At 42.3% G+C, this 18,538-nt stretch overlaps 1 protein-coding gene across 3 annotated transcripts in view; it reads right to left on the reverse strand.

The window, feature by feature from the left end:
* map3k13 (mitogen-activated protein kinase kinase kinase 13) overlaps positions 1-18,538 on the reverse strand; it is a 37,510-nt gene that overhangs the window by 16,361 nt on the left and 2,611 nt on the right. For 2 of the 3 annotated variants that reach the window (XM_085434197.1, XM_085434192.1), the window contains exon 2: positions 5,649-5,711. The gene's annotated coding sequence lies outside the window, so the exon portion shown is untranslated. Of the gene's footprint in view, positions 1-3,312; positions 4,057-5,648; positions 5,712-18,538 lie in introns of those variants that run through there. The other variant, XM_085434194.1, reaches the window with a different exon arrangement.

Here is an 18,538-nt window from a genome sequence, read left to right on the forward strand (position 1 = left end):
TAAAAACATTCCAGGATACAGATACAGACGTGGATCAGCATCAAAAGTCAATCACGTCCAACTTTAGCCTAAACTCACCTCCGTTAAAACCTGAGCAATCCCGCTAACAAGCAGACAAACTGAACCAATCACGTCAACTCGTCCACAGAGGTCACGAGGACGAGGAAAACCATATCATTCCACTGATCAGTTCTTCAGCTTCCTTTTGAACAATAAGATGTCAGAAGAGAAGTAAACATCTCACTTGATGAGATACTGGAGGTTCAACAGCTGCCCTACAAACAAAATCAAATCGCACACATGCCTACAGCACAATGAGGCACAGCCTTTCACATCCGGTCATTCCTGAGAGCTCATTTCTGGGAGGAAAGAAATACCTGCAACAACAGAGCACTTTCATGCCTCCCACTTCCCTCTTGTCTTGAAACAAACATGAGTGAGAGACAGATGGTGAGAGCAGCGCTCGTCTTCACTGAGCATGTGCTCGTCTTGGTTATTCTGGGTCATAATTGAACAGCTGAACTCTGATGTCTGTGCTTGTTTCTCTCCTCGGTGCACTCTATGGACTTTTGCGGCCTCTGCTTATCTAGTGACTAAGCAATGGTGTGAAATTTGTAAACATGCTGCTCATATATTTCCATAAATTCCTCGGAAATGTGAGCTGCCCGGTCCTGATTTGATAGTCGGGGATGTGGTCCGACGTGTAAATCAGCTTTCGCTTGCTATCAAGGCCTGCCAGAGGGGATTGGACAGGCTGCCGTAGGTGGGTGAAAGTAATAATCTGCTGGTGTGGGGAAGAGCTGTGGAAGGGAGAAATAAACGAATCTGGCACAGCGCTCGGGCATCTGCCGTCACACGGCTGACATTTCCCACTAATACCCTTTTTTCATATTCTGATTCCCTCTGCTGACTCACCTGGGCGGACTGTTATTGGCCGAAGGCGAAAGCGGGTCACAGAACAATAATCCCTGCCCGTTTACCTGCCTGCTCAGGGTCTGACTGGCGTTGCTGGTCGAATAGGAACAAGGTCGAAGCTGCCGCTAGAAGCCACAGGGAAAGTGCCAGGTGGGATCATGTGTAATTGGGTTTGTTGTGAAGACTAGATTGAGTCAGGTGGAGGAGAGGGGAGGTTAGGTGCATGAATGAAAGTGGCAACGAGAGGCGATGAGTAGGAGGGAATGAAGAGTGAGTAAAAACAAACCCGAAGAGTGTGCTGTCAGCATTCAAACCCTCCAGATGACCAACAGAATGAGCACGACTGTGAATCATTAGCACTCCAAACACACACACACACAACTTGTGCCTCAAATAGCCTCATCTGGTACAAGCCAGAATCGGAGAAAATAAATAACTGAAGAAAAGCTTGTGCGCCATCGACACGTCACACTCTCTCCCTCCAGCCTCTTGGCAAGGCTGCAGACAGCACTGCAACCAGGACACAATGCCTAAAAATCTGCAACTATCTGGCATATGCTCCTCTGCAAAACTCTCAAGGCTTCAATACGAGCCTTTCTAGTCAAGCAGACTCTCTGCTCCCAGTGATGCTTAGCAATAAAAGCTCTACAGAGGTCTATTTATGAATACTAACCACACTCCCACACACACACATCCAGATAGCTGATGAATTCGAACAGACAGAGAGGGATGGTGAGGCCAAGGAGACAGTGGAGGGAGAGACTGGCTCAGAGAAATGTAGATAAAGGGGGAAAAAAGCAGATTAAGAAGGCAAAAGGGACCAAAGAAGCTGTGAATGAGGCAGATAAAAAGGAGGGTGGACTGCAGAATGAGTGAAATCAGAGGAAAAATTAAGACGAAACAGAAAAACAGACGTTTTGCTGTTTTCCGTGGCTGCTCGCGGCGCGAAACTGTACCGACCACGCTCCAGTGGGAAAGACTCCCAGAGCGACAACAAAGGACACAAGAGGAGCCGGCTCCATGTGAACCGGGCCTGTCTGCCCTGCACGACCAGGAGACAGCGGCGCGCGCACACACACACACACACACACACACACACACACACACACACACACACACACAAAATACTGCACAACAGGGCAGTTGCTGCCACAACAATTCCCCTTGTGCTCTTTTAATAGGGACGGCCTGCCTGGCCCGACAACAACAAGGAGAGAGACAGACACACAAACAGTGACACCACAGACAAACATGCATATTGCAGGAGCCTGCCTGTGACTGACACCGTTATAATGGCTGAAATATGAAAATACACAAAGCCCCAGCTAAAAAAAAAAGAAAAGGAAAGAAAAGTGGGGCAAGAGACTCTAAGGGGACCAAGTGGGTGTTGTTCTACATGTTCTTCCTTCTGCTCAAAAACAGCCTCTCTAGCACAGCAGAAAGCCCAGAAAATCAATACACATTAGTGCTCCTGTTATCTCCTGGCTTCATGCTTTCCCTGCTTGCTCTTAAAAACACAGCATGCATGTAAATCTAAGCAGTGAACCTCTCCCAATCAGCAAAGTCAGACACTCTGGAGAAAACCCCTCATAAACATGAATATCCAGCTTTTTATTTTATTTTTTTAATGCTCTCTTGCAAAAGGACGGCTGGATGTACGTACGCTGGAGTCGTCCCCTCCTCCACCTCCTCTCCTCTAAAGCCTGGCTGCTGGCTACTCATCTTGTGTAGTTACATAAACATGCTTAGTAGCAGAGGACAGAGGTGGGCACACACAGAGCTCTCCTGCTGCCAAGTAAATACAGAGGTTGATGTAAAGAGCTGCAGGAAAGTCGAACATGGCGAAGCGGGCAGGGGGACGTTAAATATGCGAGAGTTGAGAATGAGAAGCAGTGGAAGGAAAGTCAGTGTGGTTTGGAATGACCGTGACTGTACACAAAATACATGTGGCCCAGATAAGTCAGACTGAGGGGGAGTTATTTATTTATTGTTATTATTTATTGCATTTGCTGGCAAAAATAAAGCAGGTGAGGGCGGGTCTGTTGCCCTGTATCTTTACCTACATCCCACCTGTCCTTCAGAGGGCACAGAGAAGCACTGCATCAAAAAAAAGAAAAAAAAAAGAAAGAAAAAACCCAAAACCCAGCAGCGGCGTCACCGCTGATCCTAAAATAGCTCCAGCACGCACCAACGCACGACTGCTCAACACACTCCTGCAGCACTGCTACTGAACAAATACTGACATGTGCTCTATACACACAGACAGACTCCCTGCAGATGTGCGATGTGCAAAAGAGAAAAATCATACCCATAAGCATGAGAAGGACAAGTACCTCCACATTACAGTGCTTCCACTCAGATGAACGGCAAAAGACATAGCATCAGCAGATTACTCACAGCAGACACGGCTCAGATTCATGGTCCTCTCTCAGCTAAGGCAGGGATGTGTGGAGGGGGGGAAAAAGCCGGGCGAGAGGAAGACCGAACTGACAGTCGGGATTCAGAAGAAAGGAAAAAAATAATAATAAAAGAACAGGAGTGAGGGAGAAGGCAGAGGATGGAAGATGACAGACATTCCTCTAACTCCTGCAGCACCTGGGCTGTGAGTGGGAGGGCGGCATAGTCACCAGGACGATGAAGACCTGCTCACGTCACACTTTTCATGAATGGAGCCGTCTGACGCAGGGAGGACGCAGCTCAAAGAGCAGAGGAGATGGGGGGGGGGCGGAAAGGGCGGAGCTTGTTGCACAGACTCAGAAAGGAGGAGGTGCAAACGGAGATGAAGAGGAAAGCAGAGGAAGAGAGATGGAGGAGGAGGAGGAGGGCGTGCATTTCAAAGCAGCACCAGCTGGGAACAGAAGGTTAGGCTGCGGTGGCGTCTCCGTAAGTAGAACAAACTGTTTCGGCATAGGAGAAAATCCTTTTGTACCAAATCAGTTCTTTCACGCCAATTGTGTCAAAATCACAAATGTCTGCAGGCTGGATCCAGTGAGGACTATCTATTTGTCATGAAATACTGCCCCCACCCCCCTCATAAAAGAAAATTGGGACAAAATATCTTGCTTTGCAGCGCCAGTGTCAAATAACAACACATGTTCTTATTTTTCAGGCTTTTAAATAGCATGAAGGGTTTGCTAAAGGTCACAATTAGCACAGCAGTAGAACATTTAGAAGCTGAAAGTCAGAACCAATTAAATGAGTTAATCTAACTAAACTGAAGTCAAGATGAAATAATCTCTAACAAAAAAGTGTTTTTAAAGAAATTAGGGACCACCTTAAACACACTTCACCAGTGTGTTTCATTAAATTTGCAATTTCTCCATTACAAAGTATTTTTACTGTTTAAATGGTAAGTTTTCCCCCAGTCTTTCTGTGTTTATAAGAATATGGAGTAGAAAAGATCCCTGGGATTATTGAGAAATATCAGCAGCATCACAGCTGAGCAGGGAGCAGTGCGGATTAAAAGCAATGTCTTTATATGAATATCTAGCAATAAAACAGAACTCTATGAAACACACATCAATATCAACCCACTCACATATTCAGACAAGATGCCTTTAAACCCCATTTACCCCCACAGGTGAGCAGCTGGAAGAGCCACACTTCTATCTGTACTCTCTAAGCAGACTTTCCTTCTCTCTTTGGCCTCAGATAAAGGAAGAGGTGATCAGTGTTGATGAATGAGATTTAGCTGAAAGCACAGAAGTATAATTTGAGCTTTCAACACAAAATAATAACTTGTGAATAACCCTGATTAATATCTTCCACACAGATCCGACGGCCAGGCTTGCTCCACTTCCTCAGTCACCTTCTAGAAGCCATCACTGGAAAGCAGCACTTCAAAATATCAGGAAAACTCAGTAAAGAACAATAAAGACACTGAATAAGGACATTACAGTGTACCAATACCACCTCTGTGATTTTCTCCTACAGAATTACAGTTAAATGAGGTCACATCCCATTCATTACACACATACACAGCTGCACTATAAACACATAAAACCACACAAGCAGTCAGAAATGTTCCTGTAAACTGTGGTCATGTGACTTCAATTATCGAATCATTATGACCATTATAACTAGCACGGGGTGTAAATGCTCTGCACTGCTGCTCTTTCTCTATATTACATAATAACTGTTCCAGTACAGTTTAACTTCAGGTTCCTGCACAGGAGGCTTTATGCATGCTCTCCTCATTTACATAAAACACCTAAATCTACAGCTGAAATTATTAGAAAATGTATCAATTAGTTATTCTACAGGCAACAACAATGCAAAAAAAATTACTGAGTATCTACATATACTCAGGTAAACAAGATGGCAAAAAAAAGTCCACTCAAAGAACTCAGGGCACAGTTTCATACCGAAGTCCTTACTGCAAAGGCCAGGCAATTACCTGCGTGTCACTCACTCTCTCTCTCCTATCCACTCTATACTTCCCTAAGTAACAAAGGCCCAAAATGCTAAAAAATGTAATAATAATAGTAATAAAAAGAATAATCTTACAGCAGTAGGGGTTTAATAGCTTCAGGGCTGAAAAACTACGATAGTCAGAGAGAAAATAAAAAGGTCAGAACGTCAGGAGAATTGTTCTTTTCTCTCACCAAAAGGTCATCTATCGTCTCACACAGTCTCTGACACCCTCCCCTCAGTGGGCACCATCACTTCGGCCATTATACTGGTCAGCACATGCTTGTGACTTTGCATGTGTGTGAGTGTGTTCATTTACTGACCTGTCAGGTGGTTTCTGACCATCTCAGAGGTCTGCAGAGCGGGAACTGGATTCAGCTTCTCACCTGCAGCATAAACACACACGGAGCGGTGAAAACGGGGTTCGTGCGAGCAACATGTTCCACTTTAAAGGCTTAAATAAGGACAATGCACTGTAAGCATGATGCGCAATTGGAAATGCTGCCAACTGCAACATTTCCACAGTGACATTAATAAATCAACTCAACGGATGAGTCACCAGATGAGAACGACACCCCCCTTTCCCCAGACTGCTGAGGGAAGGAGGTGCAACTAGGGCAAAGACAAGTAGCGGTGGTGTATCTGTCTGTGAGTTTGTGTGTGAGGAAATGGCACAGACTGACACTGACTGCAGCCAGAGGGAGTACATCAAAAAAGACTGATAGAGAGGGAGGCCTGCGGGTGAAAGGAAAAGCTCGGGGAACAGATGATCCCCCGAGTGCTCTTGTTTCAGGCCAAAACCTCTGGGGAAGAGGATGCTGGGGAAGGGCAGCAGGAATGTAATGATGCATTGAGAGTGGGGGGGGGGGGGGGGTGGGGGGGGGTGGGGGTTGGGATATTGGAGCCGCATTGTCCAATCTCTATCGTAAAGCCACACCCCAGCAGGGGTCCCTGCCAGAGGAGGCAGCCTGGTATCCTGGGGCAAATAGAGGCAGAGGCGTCCAAACACTGCCTATAAATGGCGTGAAATGACAGTGAAATGAGTCACGGTGCAGATGGCTGTGGATGTAAGCTCTGACATTAGGGAACGGTGAGTGTGTACTACTGGATTTGTTAAAACTGCACTTTTGTGATGCACGGTTTAATAAGTGATATGTCAAGCAGTCATCCCGCCCCCGACGGGAGAGAGAAAGTGAAAGGTATTCTTGCTGTGCGGGTAAAGATACACAAGAGTTCTGGTTAAATATTGACAAAAAGGGACTTTCAAGTATCAACGGGGAGCTGGAATAAAATTTTGGCTCTGTTTGTTTAGCGGGGACAACAAACTCTGCTCTAAAGCTGAAACTGAATTACAAAAACACACCAGAAAGACCCCGAAACAGAAAGTCTTAAATCCGCTGCTTCAGTTGAGTTTAAGACATGTCTTCTATAAAATCCTCTAGTAAATAATGGTAAAAAATATAAGTTGAAATGTCTTTTCCCACAAAAACACAACCTACACTTTTGGAGCTTTATAATAAATACAGTTATAAAGTCATAGCATGATTACAGCCATTGAAAGCCTCTGGGTCTGTTTGAGCAGTGATATGTTCCCGTAGATTTTATTGAGACATAAATTCAAATTGCTTTGTGGTGTATTTAAGGACACCACAAAGCAGCACAAAAACTTAAAACACTGTGAGTCAAGGCTAAAATCAGACCTTGCCTTTACATTTAAAATAATTGTCTCATTTAATTTCCTCCATCTAACTTTGCTAATAAGTCTTGAATTCATTTTAATGTTAATGTTCCTCAAACTGAAACTTTTGGTTCAGGTTTTCTCCTGAAATGCTCACAATTTTCATCTCAGCAATGCATGAAGCACAAATAAAAAGGTTACAATGATAAAGTCATTCAAAAAAAATTCAACAAGTACAAGACTGCACCATGTAGATCAAAGCAATGTACAGTACTTTACCAAGGTTCAACATAAATTTTACAACTAACTAGAGCTGGGCGATAGAACGATAACGATATGTATTGCGAAATAACTTCTTCTCGATAGAAAAATTAAACTATTGCGATAGACCTCACCGCTCTTGTCCTCTTTAAAAAAAAAGAGAGAACAGCCAATCCAAATTAAGTAGCGCAGAGCTGAACCAATCACAGCCGCAGCATCACGTCACGTGACTTGTTACGTACAGCACAAGTGCCAAGCCGCATATGTGTATTTGTTTAGGAAGCAGCCAGCCGCCGTGCCGCCGGGTAATGGAGGAAATGAGTGTGCCGACTAGAGAAAAATCAACCGAGCGTGACTGAAGGTTACCGACGAGAAAACAGATGATGGTTCCAACGCGGAGAGATTGTCGAACGGAAGAGCCATAGAAGTTCCGTAGTGTGAAGGTATTTCGGCTATTTCAAGTCTGACAAAAAACAGAGTAGCGTGCACTGTAAATTGTGCATACTCAATCTCTGACTGGAAGCGCTAATTCGTCATTCGGCTTTCGTCCGACTAAAGTAACTGTTAAAACTGTTTGAAAAGCTAAGCTATACAACAAGGAGAGATTGAGAATTTCCTTTTAGTTCTCAGTTTATTTGATATTGACAAAAGTTAGTCAATTTTGTCTGTTCTTCTGTAAAACAAATAAATATTTATTTCTAGAATTAATATTTTGTTTCTAAGTGGAATTGACAATTTAGTAGTCTGTTTCGTTTGTTCCATTTTGAAACTTAAACGCTTTAGCGGCTGCCTTTTGTGTAGTTTGCAATATTTGCCTTTATTTATCTGAAAAAGTCTCATGTTCCTTAAGTACATCTACCCTGTTGAACTTATGCGAAATAAATATTTAAATAAAAACAAGCTGCTGATTATTTCACATTTTACTTGTGAGCAACGGCACATTTAAATCTTACAAATATAGTTATTTGGCTTATGTTGTGATATAGATCGTTATCGCCTGAAACGGAAAAAAAAACAAAACATATCGTGATATGAAAAAATCTTATATCGCCCAGCTCTACTCCTAACACAACTTTGACCGTTTGCAGTGCCAGTCAAAGGTTTGGACACTCTCAGTGATACTGGAGTATTTCTTAGCCTTTCATTACATTGACTTGCATTAAATAATCACAGCAACAACTACTGAGTTCTTCAGTGACTACAGCAAGTTTAGCTTTCTTCACCAGCTCAACTTGCAGTGGGTCAGTGAAGTGTAACATGAAACTGTGCCTTCTTCCATATCATCTGCTCCTAGCTTATTTTTCTAATAACTGTTTGGGATAAATCATCAACAGCCAAGTGAGAGGAAAACTGAAGCACAAATTCACCTTTAAAGACACCCAGGTCAATGTGGGGCGCCTCGAATGCTTACAAACTTTAATCCTCAGCAGTGGCAATGTGCAGAGTCTGCAGTGGCTGTAGGACAGACCTGACCTCCCTAAGGGGGCCCCACCTGGCTCCATTCACTCCTGTTCCAAGCAGCTTACATGATTCTGTTTAAACAAACCTCATGACAACATTGCAACCCACTCAATGGAAACAAAGAGGAGTTATCCTTCTGATAGCAAACAAAGGAGGGGAAAAAAGGAGAAAGACAACCAGACAGCAGTAAATGGAGAAAATAATAATGATTAATTATAATGCTAATTTACTAACGTAACCAGGGAGCTCAACTTCCACTAACATCACAAATTGTTAAAGCTTTTATTTACACACACATAATGCCTTCAGTATGAATCTGAACAGAAAAAAAACAAGTTCAAAAACAAGTTCAAAATCCATCAATCCATTCATTCGCTTCCACTTTTCTTCTCACATTCACTCCTGCATTCATATCTAGGGCTGTGCGATATGACCAAAATCTCATATCCCGATATAAAACATCTATCATCCGATAATGATATAAATCACAAAAAATTTAATATTTTCTGTAAATTCTGCGAATCTCGGGTAGGTGCACTGTTTCCAGCTAGGCGTCTTGTACCTGGAGTCAAGTGTTTTAACCGATGCATGAAACTACACGTTTTTAGACATAGGTTGTAACGGTCCTTTGTGAGTAATTATTACACGGCGTGCTGCGGGGAAAGCCTGTTCTAACGTTTGAGTCTAAGGTTTATTTCTTAGCACCTGACGGCTCTTATTTTGCTTCTCATCCGTCAATACTCTGCATACTTTTTCACGTGATTGCGTTTACTTTGAAAATTCTCAACAGGATCTTGAGCTTTATTGTGAAAGGGTTATGTGGAAAATAAACAAGCGGACATGCGGTGGTTTTACCGTCGTTGTTGCTAATGACCACCCATAAAAACAGGCGCTTGTCCGTCTGTAGTGTGGTTATATTAAATATAAGAGAAAGAGAGAACTTTAATTAATATAGCCACTACAGTGACCATCAGAAAAATATTGTCGTAAACAGTTAAACGATAGCGTAAAATGAAACGATAGACGTTTTTATATCCATCCATATATATCGTTATATCGAACAGCCCTATTCATACCTATGGGTAATTTAGTATTTCTACTTAACCCCACTAACTGCATGTCTTTGGACTGTGGGAGGAAGCCAGAGAACCTGAGGAGAACCCACGCAAACATGGGGAGAACATGCAAACTCCGCACATAAAGACCCTGGCCTGATGGTGAAATTGAACTCAGCACCGTTTTGCAGTGAGGCAACAGTGCTAACCACCAAGGCTGGACACTGTGCTGCCGAGCACAAAGTTCAAAATCATTTACAGCATTTTTCAATGAGCACATTTTACAACACACTGCATTTTTTCCTCTTGTCATGTAGCTGCACAGTTAAGTTTATTCTTGCTACAAATTATGTTAAAACATTTTAAAAAGTACTCTTCTGTCCAACAAATAAAAAGCGTATTTCAGTTAGTGAGGTTATGGTGATGACTTTCGTCTCAAGGGCAAATGATCAGATCTGTGGTGTCTAGCCTTGATTGATCGCCACCAAAAACCAAAATCCACAGCAAAAACGGTTTAAAATGCATAAGTGGGTTATCGTTTATTGACTTTTATGATAACTTTTATCATATCAGTGAAGCCCCTAGTTAAGGAAATCTAAAACAAGATCATGAAATCTTTCAGAGTACAGGATATCAAATGGAAGAAATAAAGAAGGACAAAAACAAACAAAAATCAATAAAGACGTAACTAGAGAATATTTGGGGTTTTGTACTCAAGTTGTATTCAATATTTACTACAACCTCCTCACATCCTGCGGCCTATTACTTGATTCAGTTTAGTACAGTGTTTCATACCTTGGTAAACAATAGTGACTATCATGTCAAGCTGTAAAATAAACTCACTGCACCATATGAGGACATACTTTCTTAACGACATTTACTTTCTATTCAAAGATGATTCTTAGTTCTTCTACTTATCAGGTCCAAAATGTAAATGTTCAGATCTATGGAAGATTATTCCTACCACAGAATTTTTCATTTATTTTTCTTTTTGCCGTTCTGGAGTCAAAACAAGTACGCAAGTTAAAATTTTGGGATATCTAACCTTAATTAACAATAACCCAAATTTTCAAGCTAGGTAAAGGTTTTAAATGCATCTAAACTAAAAACAACTCATTTTCCCATCCCTCAGATTTTTGTATGTTCCCTCCGCTGATTGCACAGCGAGAACAGTAAATGATAACAATCTGTCCAGTTTCTTTCTTCCTCAGTTTATAGACGTTTTGAATACTTAGACAACCTCTTCAAAATTTCCAAAGCAAATAAATTCACAGAGTCTGACCTCCGTTTCTCAGTTAACCTCATTCCAGCGGTTGCAGCTGCCTCCTGCTCCGCCTCCATCACCGGCACACACGAGGAGCCGGTCGGCGCTCCATGTGTGTCCTGGCTTTGCCTCCGAGTGCGACGGAGCTGTAAACCACACTGGCTCACCTCTGTTATGCACACTCATTACTATTTCACCAGCAGGGGAACAGCAGCACTGACAGCTCCTGTGTCCTCCACATTAATAAGAGAAAAAGCAGCATCGCGCACATAAGCTTACAGCGGTTTACCTTTCAACCTGCCAGCGCAGACACGCACACACAGCTATGATTACAGACAAACACTTCCATCAAAGTTCAGCATATTTACTTACTGTGCATGGAAAGAAAATAATGCAACCCATCGCTATCGCCACAAAAACCTCCACACTTAAGCAAACAACCACCTGTCATAAAAGCAGGGTGAACAAAAGCATTGTTCAGCTCCCCGGCAGATGAAAGAGAAAATCTTTATGTACTTCTCTTTATCAAGGATTACATCATTTCCTTTCATGAACACTTTTTATTATTATTATTTGGGAAGTCTTTAAACATTTATCCTCTTCTTCAGTCTTGTGTACGCATCTCTAGACATATTTAACTTTATATTTAAAAAGACTTAGCTTGAGCAGGAATTTATATTTGTTTCAGCCACAAAAGTAGACTTCACCCTAAACAGAGCTGTCATTAATACTGAGGACATAACATGAAGCCATGAATATCAGCGTTTGGACTGATGAGGGATGAATGGGTTTGCATAAACAAACAAATACTGGGGGTTCAATTTAGCTTAAATTTGACACGAGAGACATGAGATTGGTTACCAACTGACTTTATACATATACAGTTGTGTATAGAGTATTTACACCTGTGGGTAGGTGAGCATGCAAGCATTATATTTTCAGTAAAACTGCAGGAGACCTGAAGGACGCGTTCAAAGCATATTAGCAAAGTGATGCATTATGAACAAAAATCAATAAAGATATGTGATACAAGGTAGCTCCAGGTATCATTAGCTCAGTGGAGTAACAGTAAAGCTGTTTTCACACATGAACCGGCACCCTGAGCCTTTCAACATTACCCGTTGTAGCTGCATGTGAGAATACAAATGTGTTTAACCTCCAAACTTCCCGAGCGTAAACTGTGTCTGACTGCAGCCGTATGAGCTATCTGTCCAGTGAAATCTCAGCGAGCGAGCATCAGACGTCAAAGCCAAACAGGAGTGGGAGCGCATCTGAGGTGGATAATTAGCTCTGCATGACCCGATTCGCCCGACACTGACCCAAGCTTTTGCAAAAACACAGTTTAGGAATAATCAGATTAAAAAGCAGATTTTTAAGTATTTGGAGGTTTTTTTTGGGGGGGGGGGGTTTAAAGGAATGAGAGAAAAAAGAGTAACCCCCAAACTAACATTTTAAATCATTTTTTCCACCAGTTCTTGTAGTAACTCAGTTATATTGTATACTCACACTACCCATGGTTGCTTTGTACCATGATCCTGCACTCACATTCTCATTTATAGAAGCTGTTGAAAGCTGCTCTCACAGGGCACAGTGAGGTTCATGATTTTATGCATTTTGTGCTTTAATTGTGTTTCACCCTCTCATGTGCCTTTTTGATTTGTTAATTAACACAATGATTTTCACAGGCATGCCCGAGTCCGGCTACACCACATCCCAGCTCCCCTCTTCAGTTTGCTGAAGTGGGTCCAGGCACGCCGATGCGACTGATCTCTCTGGTCAAACAGACTGGAATTTGGCGTCAATCATGCTTTCGCACTGTATGGATTGTTAACAAAACGACTTTAACTGCCTGATTGTGTAGTGTGAAAGTTTGTTATTAAAAAGCAGTGTTAACACTTTCACCAAATTCTTTTTTTGGTGGGGTTACGAATCCCATAATTTGTGGCCCAGGGTCAGCTCAATGTGCTGAGGATGTCAGATGAATCAAAGAAAAGACTTGTAAAAAAAAAGGATCTGCTCTGAGTGAAGCCCAATTCATGGTCAAACCTGTTTGGCCAAGATGGATGACAGGAAACAAGCCGGCCATGCTGATTGGTCAAATTTACAAAGCCTGCGTGAGTGAGGATGAGTGAATCCTGCCCACAACAGCCTCTGCTTCTGGGAGGCAGATAATGCTTGTGAGATTAACATCCTCAGCCCACCAACAGCCCACAGCTTGACCAATCCGTGCCGAGTGGAAATTACATAACAATGAGCGTTCAACACACCCGCAGGATTCTGCTGACAATCCATCTATGCTAGCCCCCTCCCCTCTTTATCATGATGATGAGTAGCAGCACATCCTCCCCTCCCAACAGCGTGCACCTGGTAATCCCGAGCGTGATTTGTGGGATTGCGTGCAAAGCCATAATACCAAACACGGCAGCCAGTCTTAGATAACATAACTTTTTGAAGGTTTTCCAGCCTTCTTGCCTCTAATTATTTCACTTAAAGAGAATTTCAGAAGTGGGACGCACAAAGAAGCAATGTTGTGTTCATTCAGACCCCACTTCCCTAGAAGGAATATAAAAGAGGAAAGAGTGCAGGGTTACAGTCGGTGGCAGACAGTGGTGGTCTGAGATTACAGCTGTGCAGCTGGGAGAGGATGCTGCTGCTGCTGCTGCTTGGTGGGGTGAGAGGTTAGAGAAAAGAAGTGAGGTCACAGCTGTGCAAAGGCAAGAGGAGACTTAAGGGCAAAGCACGGACATCATAAAGTACCCGTGCAAAATATACTGCATATATATATATAAGTTACATTCACATCTGAATGTGAAATAAAGTGCAAGGGAGAAAATTCCACATTCCTGCACTCTTGTTTACCACTAATACATTTAATCTATGACATTACAACCAGATGATGGTCACCTGATGCATTTATTAAACATTACAATGTAATAAATGCATCAGCGGTAAAGCGAGACCGCGTGTGGAGTCGCATTTAATTGTTTTTGTAGAATTTTATTATGTGCGCAGGCTGCTGAAGAGTTACATGGTTAAATTACTTTTCTGTTAAACTAAAGGGTTAAGCAGCCACGCTGTACTTTTAGCTAAAATTTCATGTGAAAACACTGCCTAAGATGCTTTTGTGCATACACTGCATTATTAATATTGAGCTCTAACACTGCTGCTGACACCTTATGGCAACGGATTCACACTTTGAATTAGGTGATCAGTGACAGACGCTCACTGGAAAAGGAGGATGGAAAAAGCTCTTCATTTTGGTTGAACTAACACACGCTGCTGCCTGCGAGCTGCAAACACTGATAAAGCCTTCAGTTTTTTTCTTCTGTATCGTCAAAAATATCATTAGCGCAAATTTCGCTGGAATCCTGTGATATAATCTTGAGACTTTATGGCCTACCGCCAGTCTGTAAAATGTTTCCAAGCACCCTGATTTATCACAGACGTTTGGTTTCAGCCCTGAACACAACTTAATCAATTATATCATTTCAGATTAATTAATCTGATAGACTGACAGTGTAAAAGTAGGACTGCACCAATGTTTAGTCCACCACGGCCCTGTTATTTCAAAATACGCAATTTCTGTTCTTTAGAAAAAAATTCTCACACCTTGGCAATTAGGGCCCAAAGGCTATTTACCGTTTTAAATTATTTATTGTTTTCTAATCAAAAAACAGCAAAAACATCGACTACTCCTATAGGTAAATACCAACTTGTTTGGCAGTAGGCAGATATCAGTCAATAAAGCTAAGGGTAAGGCTCAGGTATTGTTCCATCTCCACCTAAAACCTAAAAATATTCCATTTAAAAGCATTTAAAATCAACCACATAATAAATCAAATGAATAATAAATTATTTTTCTGCCATTCACCATCAGTAGGACATCCCAGTTTAGTCCAACTCTTCATCAATGGCGACCCAAACCCTGTGCAGCTGATTATTTTGGTGATTATCAGCTAATTCAATGCATCACTGTTCAAGTTAAAGAAAGAAAAAACACATCCATCGTTTTCTAAAATCAATATAAATATTTTTCAACATCTAATTTGCCTCATTTGTCATCATTTAGTGGAAATGTTCTTCACGTGGAGTTTGCTGCACACTTGCACTTTGCGACCAATTTTGAGGAATTATTCCTGTTGCATTGAGTGAGCGTTACGTAATCCGTGGGTAGCTGTGCATCGCTGTTATTCATACATTATTCTAAAGTTGCACACATCAGCAGTCGGAGGTGCTCGAACGCACTCGGCCTGTATGACTTGTGCATGTGCTCTGGTTCTTGCTCCTCCACTCGTGTGTGTTAATATGCTCCCCATGAGGCGCTGCAGGCTGTGGTAATTATAGAAGCTCAGCTAGCACACATATCACAAGAGAGATGTGCATTTAAAGCAGTGCACTTTTAGCATGAACACAGCCCTATATGCATGAACACAAACCAACGGATATACCGAAGATGGCTGTGCAGATATTAAACGTCGTGCTGACTGCCTTTTTATCGAACTCTGTAAAACAGTTCTCCTCTAAATAAGTCTCAAACTTAAACAGAGCTGACAAATGCACCTGTTTTCTTGACTTCATATTTCTTCATAATTTTAGCAGCAGAGTCTGGACACACTTGGGGTTCAGCAATGCTGCGTTAATCTACCCCCACCCCAACCTCACGGTCACACAACTGTAATACCCTTGCCCAAATATAAAGGGCTTAACCCACTTCTTAATAAAATCCCAGTCCTCACACACGCTGACCAGCAGGGCGTCTGCGAGTGTGTCAGATAAACTCTTTGGCAAACGATAACTCCATTAATGCCAACGGGGACAGACGAGCCCAGGAGATGGAAAATGATTACTTCCTTAACCACGCCGAGTCGTCATTATTGGCATTTAACAGTCTGATATAGATGTAAGGCGTGCCCGCTCTGCGTGTGCGCACAGCAGGCCAAGGATGGGATGGAGGCAGGGCCTGTGGAGTGCAGACATTATTATTACCGAAATGTCACTCAGAAAGAAAGGAAGGAAAGCAAGGAAAGGAGGAGAGGGCCTGAGGGTGGGCGAGCGAGTAAGTGGATACAGAAAGAGTGGTGAAAGAGAGTGACGGGGTGGCGGTAACACATTCATCTTCATATCCCTCTTTTAGCCCAACATTTGCTGTTTGGCTTTTCCACTCAACTGCTCTTCAATGGCTGCGCTGCCTGCAATGTGAGGGCTATTTTTAACAGCTGTTAGGCTTTCTGTCATGTTACCTAATCAAACCCACGACAAATCATATTTTTAATACAAATTTGAGAGATTAGGACATAAACTGTGTTTAATCCCACACTCTGGGAAATTCACTCGTTACAGCAGCACAAGGGACAGGAAGAAAAGGTGAATTAGAGAAATATTAGAAAACAATACAAATAGAAGATAAATAAATAGGAAAAATAGTGACAAAAATGATGATGATGAAGGACCACAGTGGAGGACTGAGCTCTAACAGTCTACTGCTATCAAAAGGAACCAAGACCTCAAAAGCAAAACAAGTCTGGACGTCTTCTCTGGAGTTTACAAAGTGAAACCAAAGACCTTGTCTCTAGTGGGAATCAAGTAGCATCAAGGAGCATCAAAAGTGTAATTTTCTGTGCTTTTTTCCCCCCTCACTTCATTTCAGCTCCACTGTTATATGGTGACTTCCGCACATTTGTAGTGTTTCTCCTCTGCTCCGTTTCACTGCATTATGATGAAGAATGCTACAGAGCAGAGCAGACACATTGAGCAAAGCAGGTGAGAGACAGGGGAAGTTAAGATATCTGACTTGTCAGGATACTGTTACAATGCAATTAAAGCTTCCAAGCAGGTGTTACTTAATCTGCACTTAGCTGTTGTCCACTGTTCTCCACTCAGGGCAATGCTTTTACTCTTCCCTGAGTAAAAGCACTTTTTTCTGCAGAATGGAGCAACTTTGTGTCTCCCCCCCATGACACAATTTGTAACCACATGGGGCTCATCAGCTTTATCCCTCTGTCATTACTACAGCCCTGCACATCACCTTGTTCTTGAAAATTGTTACCATTACACTTCTCCATTCCTCAAGCATCCTCTCACTCTCCAGGATCAACATGGTCAAAAGTTCTACTGCCTTGTCTCCCAGACATCTCAGGTGATAGGTATGTAATGTGGACCAACCACTTTTCATCCTTTTCACAGGCACATTGACTTCCTCCTTACTAATCCTCTGCACTTCCACCAAGGTCCCTCCACCCACCCTTCTTTTGCTCTCATTTTATTCACTTATCAGCTCCTTAAAGTCATCCTTCTATCTTCTCAGCACACTCTCCTCACTCGTTAGTCCATTACCATCTCCATCCTTAATCACCCTGATCTGCTGCACATCCTTTCCAGCTTGATATCTCGGCCTGGCCAATCAATATAAATCCTTTTCTCCTTCTTTGGTGCACAGCCTTACATACAACTCAAAAATGACTAAATATGTAGTTTTTATGAAGACAGACGAGTTTCTTTAGACATTTAACCCTTTCCAATGTTGGGAATTGCACCAGACGTATATAACCGTTCATAACTGGGGGTAGCACACTGCTGACAAGAAATTTTAAAAAAATACTTTAAATGCTACATCTTACGAAACACAACAATGAGCTTATTTATTAAGCCCGATAAGACACCGAAGCTGCTGCTATATAAATGTGACCCAAACAAGCAAAGCGAGTCTCCAGGGCTGGGATTAGTGAGCTCAGACCAGCTGCAAGGCTGCGTCGCTGCTGCTGCTGCTACACATGTCAATTACATAAATGCAGCTTCCTGTCTCTGCGCCAGCATCGGGACCTTATTATGCTCTGCTGACGCTCCGCTCCACTCCACTCGGGACTCAATAGCTCAGATGCGCAGGTACTCTAGAAACAAACGCGCTGTTGTAATGCAACACTGTAACCGTGGAGACCGATGTCTTTAAGAAGACAGGATTTAAAGGTCGAGCCATGTAAAGCAGGGGCGGGCAGTTAATTTTTCCCAAGGTGCCACATGAGAAACTGGGACTGATGTGGAGGTTCACACCAATGAGCTGCTAACACCCACAACAGTCCCAGTTTCTCATGTGGCCCCTTGGGAAAAAGGTAACTGCCAATTCCTGATCTCAGAGATAATAAAGGAGGAATTCAGTGTTTTTGCTGTGGAAAAACATCCCAATTACAAAAAAAATATGTCCTGGGACAACTTTCAGGTGTGGATTTATAAACAGTTGGTGGACTAGCTGTACGTAGCACATCACATAGCTCCCTAATGTGTTTTGTTTTTGTTTGTTTGGGTTTTTTTGGGGTTTTTTTTTTTTTTTTTACAAACAATAAAAAAAGCTGTGTGTTAGAATCTCACTTCTTTTCATAAAAAGTTGATTGATGATTCTATTTTTCATATTAGAGAGGAATAAAGCCAGAAGGCAAAATTTCTGCATATTAATTTTCTGTCAGTTCACTAATCAGTCAGCTAATCTGTTCTGCATACAGC

This window comes from Copadichromis virginalis, linkage group LG16 (assembly GCF_057382275.1).
Source record: "Copadichromis virginalis isolate Kocher_CV1m ecotype Utaka linkage group LG16, C_Virginalis_male_GT1.1, whole genome shotgun sequence".
Classification (NCBI taxonomy): Eukaryota; Metazoa; Chordata; class Actinopteri; order Cichliformes; family Cichlidae; genus Copadichromis; species Copadichromis virginalis.